The sequence below is a fragment of the Carex rostrata genome, unplaced genomic scaffold (assembly GCF_964058835.1).
Source record: "Carex rostrata unplaced genomic scaffold, lpCarRost1.2 SCAFFOLD_43, whole genome shotgun sequence".
Taxonomy (NCBI): domain Eukaryota; kingdom Viridiplantae; phylum Streptophyta; class Magnoliopsida; order Poales; family Cyperaceae; genus Carex; species Carex rostrata.
The window spans coordinates 62,501-67,500 of record NW_027601218.1 but is presented as its reverse complement, the minus strand read 5'-3'; positions in this window follow the sequence as shown (position 1 = coordinate 67,500).

Here is a 5,000-nt window from a genome sequence, read left to right as displayed (position 1 = left end):
CTAAAATGACCCGAAAACAGTTCAGCTGGGGAAAATTAAGCGGATCCGGCCAAGAGTCGGTGGAAATTGGCCCGAAAACAGCCCAGCGGCAAGCGGAAGCGGCTAACGTTGGGGAAAAGTGACCCGAAAACAGTTAAGCGGGGGAAAACTAAGCGGATGCGGCCACGCGTTGGGGAAAACAAAGCGGATCCGGCCCAGAGTCGGTGGAAATTGGCCCGAAAACAGTCCAGCGGCAAGCGGAAGCGGCTAACGTTGGGAAAAAGTGACCCGAAAACAGTTCAGCGGGGGAAAACTAAGCGGATGCGGCCACGCGTTGGGGAAAACTAAGCGGATACGGCCAAGTGTTGGGGAAAAATGGCCCGAAAACAGCCCAGCGGCAAGCGGAAGCGGCTAACGTTGGGGAAAAGTGACCCGAAAACAGTTAAGCGGGGGAAAACTAAGCGGATGCGGCCACGCGTTGGGGAAAACTAAGCGGATACGGCCAAGAGTCGGTGGAAATAGGCCCGAAAACAGTCCAGCGGCAAGCGGAAGCGGCTAACGTTGGGCAAAAGTGACCCGAAAACAGTTCAGCGGGGCAAATTTTTGAAATTTTTTTTGAAATTCTGAAATTTTTTTGAATTTTTGAAGTTTTTTTGGGTTTTTGGACTTTTTTTGAATTTTTGAAATTTTTGAATTTTTTTGAATTTTTTTGAATTTTTTGAATTTTTTTTGAATTTTTGAAATTTTTTTTTTTTTTTGAATTTATTTGATTTTATAAATTTTTTGTGATTTTTTGAGATTTTTTTGAATATTTTACATGGGTGATTTTGACTTGGGGGATTTTCAGGGGGTGGTAACCCTGGGCGTGGCTAGAGCCTCAAAATGCATATTCCCCTATAGGGGGGCAAGGTTTTCAAAAATGGGTGCCCCCTCATGTACACGCGCGTGGGTGTACATGGCCCCGTCGGTGCCAGCGTGGGTGGAAAATGGCCCGAAAACAGCCCAGCGGCAAGCGGAAGCGGCTAACGTTGGGCAAAACTGACCCGAAAGCAGTATAGCTTGGAAAATTAAGCGGATGCAGCCAATTGTTGGCGAAAACTAAGCGGATACGGCCAAGTGTCGGTGAAAAATGGCCCGAAAACAGTCCAGCGGCAAGCGGAAGCGGCTAACGTTGGGCAAAAGTGACCCGAAAACAGTTCAGCGGGGGAAAACTAAGCGGATGCGGCCACGCGTTGGGGAAAACTAAGCGGATACGGCCAAGTGTGGGGGAAAAATGGCCCGAAAACATCCCAGCGGCAAGCGGAAGCGGCTAACGTTGGGCAAAAGTGACCCGAAAACAGTTCAGCGGGGGAAAACTAAGCGGATGCGGGCACGCGTTGGGGAAAACTAAGCGGATGCGGCCAAGTGTCGGTGGAAATTGGCCCGAAAACAGCCCAGCGGCAAGCGGAAGCGGCTAACGTTGGGCAAAAGTGACCCGAAAACAGTTCAGCGGGGGAAAACTAAGCGGATGCGGCCACGCGTTGGGGAAAACTAAGCGGATACGGCCAAGAGTCGGTGGAAATTGGCCCGAAAACAGTCCAGCGGCAAGCGGAAGCGGCTAACGTTGGGCAAAAGTGACCCGAAAACAGTTCAGCGGGGCAAAACTAGGCGGATGCGGCCACGCGTTGGGGAAAACTAAGCGGATACGGCCAAGTGTGGGGGAAAAATGGCCCGAAAACAGCCCAGCGGCAAGCGGAAGCGGCTAACGTTGGGGAAAAGTGACCCGAAAACAGTTAAGCGGGGGAAAACTAAGCGGATGCGGCCACGCGTTGGGGAAAACTAAGCGGATGCGGCCAAGTGTCGGTGGAAATTGGCCCGAAAACAGCCCAGCGGCAAGCGGAAGCGGCTAACGTTGGGCAAAAGTGCCCCGAAAACAGTTCAGCGGGGGAAAACTAAGCGGATGCGGCCACGCGTTGGGGAAAACTAAGCGGATACGGCCAAGAGTCGGTGGAAATTGGCCCGAAAACAGTCCAGCGGCAAGCGGAAGCGGCTAACGTTGGGCAAAAGTGACCCGAAAACAGTTCAGCGGGGGAAAACTAAGCGGATGCGGGCACGCGTTGGGGAAAACTAAGCGGATGCGGCCAAGTGTCGGTGGAAATTGGCCCGAAAACAGCCCAGCGGCAAGCGGAAGCGGCTAACGTTGGGCAAAAGTGACCCGAAAACAGTTCAGCGGGGGAAAACTAAGCGGATGCGGCCACGCGTTGGGGAAAACTAAGCGGATACGGCCAAGAGTCGGTGGAAATTGGCCCGAAAACAGTCCAGCGGCAAGCGGAAGCGGCTAACGTTGGGCAAAAGTGACCCGAAAACAGTTCAGCGGGGCAAATTTTTGAAATTTTTTTTGAAATTTTTTTGAATTTTTGAAATTTTTGAAGTTTTTTTGGGTTTTTGGACTTTTTTTGAATTTTTGAAATTTTTGAATTTTTTTGAATTTTTTTGAATTTTTTGAATTTTTTTTGAATTTTTGAAATTTTTTTTTTTTTTTTGAATTTATTTGATTTTATAAATTTTTTGTGATTTTTTGAGATTTTTTTGAATATTTTACATGGGTGATTTTGACTTGGGGGATTTTCAGGGGGTGGTAACCCTGGGCGTGGCTAGAGCCTCAAAATGCATATTCCCCTATAGGGGGGCAAGGTTTTCAAAAATGGGTGCCCCCTCATGTACACGCGCGTGGGTGTACATGGCCCCGTCGGTGCCAGCGTGGGTGGAAAATGGCCCGAAAACAGCCCAGCGGCAAGCGGAAGCGGCTAACGTTGGGCAAAACTGACCCGAAAGCAGTATAGCTTGGAAAATTAAGCGGATGCAGCCAATTGTTGGCGAAAACTAAGCGGATACGGCCAAGTGTCGGTGAAAAATGGCCCGAAAACAGTCCAGCGGCAAGCGGAAACGGCTAACGTTGGGCAAAAGTGACCCGAAAACAGTTCAGCTGGGGGAAATTAAGCGGAAGCAGCCAAGCGTTGGGGAAAACCAAGCGGATACGGCCAAGAGTCGGTGGAAAATGGCCCGAAAACAGTCCAGCGGCAAGCGGAAACGGCTAACGTTGGGACAAAGTGACCCGAAAACAGTTCAGCTGGGGAAAATTAAGCGGATGCAGCCAAGCGTTGGGGAAAACTAAGCGGATCCGGCCCAGAGTCGGTGGAAATTGGCCCGAAAACAGTCCAGTGGCAAGCGGAAGCGGCTAACGTTGGGCAAAAGTGACCCGAAAACAGTTCAGCGGGGGAAAACTAAGCGGATGCGGCCACGCGTTGGGGAAAACCAAGCGGATACGGCCAAGTGTTGGGGAAAAATGGCCCGAAAACAGCCCAGCGGCAAGCGGAAGCGGCTAACGTTGGGGAAAAGTGACCCGAAAACAGTTAAGCGGGGGAAAACTAAGCGGATGCGGCCACGCGTTGGGGAAAACTAAGCGGATGCGGCCAAGTGTCGGTGGAAATTGGCCCGAAAACAGCCCTGCGGCAAGCGGAAGCGGCTAACGTTGGGCAAAACTGACCCGAAAACAGTTCAGCGGGGGAAAACTAAGCGGATGCGGCCACGCGTTGGGGAAAACTAAGCGGATACGGCCAAGAGTCGGTGGAAATTGGCCCGAAAATAGTCCAGCGGCAAGCGGAAGCGGCTAACGTTGGGCAAAACTGACCCGAAAACAGTTCAGCGGGGGAAAACTAAGCGGATGCGGCCACGCGTTGGGGAAAACTAAGCGGATACGGCCAAGAGTCGGTGGAAATTGGCCCGAAAACAGTCCAGCGGCAAGCGGAAGCGGCTAACGTTGGGCAAAAGTGACCCGAAAACAGTTCAGCGGGGGAAAACTAAGCGGATGCGGCCACGCGTTGGGGAAAACTAAGCGGATACGGCCAAGAGTCGGTGGAAATTGGCCCGAAAACAGTCCAGCGGCAAGCGGTAGCGGCTAACGTTGGGCAAAACTGACCCGAAAACAGTTCAGCGGGGGAAAACAAAGCGGATGCGGCCACGCGTTGGGGAAAACTAAGCGGATACGGCCAAGTGTTGGGGAAAAATGGCCCGAAAACAGCCCAGCGGCAAGCGGAAGCGGCTAACGTTGGGCAAAAGTGATCCGAAAACAGTTCAGCGGGGGAAAACTAAGCGGATGCGGCCACGCGTTGGGGAAAACTAAGCGGATACGGCCAAGGGTCGGTGAAAAAGGGCCCGAAAACAGTCCAGCGGCAAGCGGAAGCCGCTAACGTTGGGCAAAAATGACCCGAAAACAGTCCAGCGGGGGAAAACTAAGCGGATGCGGCCAAGCGTTGGGGAAAACTAAGCGGATACGGCCAAGCGTCGGTGAAAAAGGCCCGAAAACAGTCCAGCGGCACGCCGAAGCGGCTAACGTTGGGCAAAAATGGCCAAAAGCGGTGGAGCAGGGCGGTCTGAATCTATGCATCCACATAAAATGGGGGGTAAACCTGGGGGATTTCCAGGGGGTGGTAACCCTGGGCGTGGCTGGAGACCCAAAATGCATATTCCCCTATAGGGGGGAAGGATTTTTGGAACAGGCAGCCCCTCATGTACATGCCAAGCGGGGTGTACATGGCCCCTGTGGGTGCCTCCGTCGGTGTAAAATGGCCCGAAAAACAAGATTATGTTACCCGAAGACACGATTATGTTACCGAAAAAACACGGTTGAGCGGGGGCAGTAAGCACGGTTGAGCGGGGGCAAAAAACACGGTTGAGCGGGGCAAAAAACACGGTGCAGCGGGGACAAAAGACACGATTTTGTTACCGAAAAACACGGCCCGTCGGGGGCAAGGAACACGAATATGTTACCGAAAAACACGGACCACGCGGGTTGAAATCCCCAGCCGTAGAGCCGGCGAAACACGGTGGGGCAGGGCGTCTAAGCGTGGAGGCGCCCGTAAGACCGATGCGGGTTGAAATCCCCAGCCGTAAAGCCGGCGAAAAGCGGTCGGGCAGGGTGACTCCGCGTGGAGTTTCGCCCGTAAGGCCGATGCGGGTAGCCGCGCGGGTTGAAATCCCCA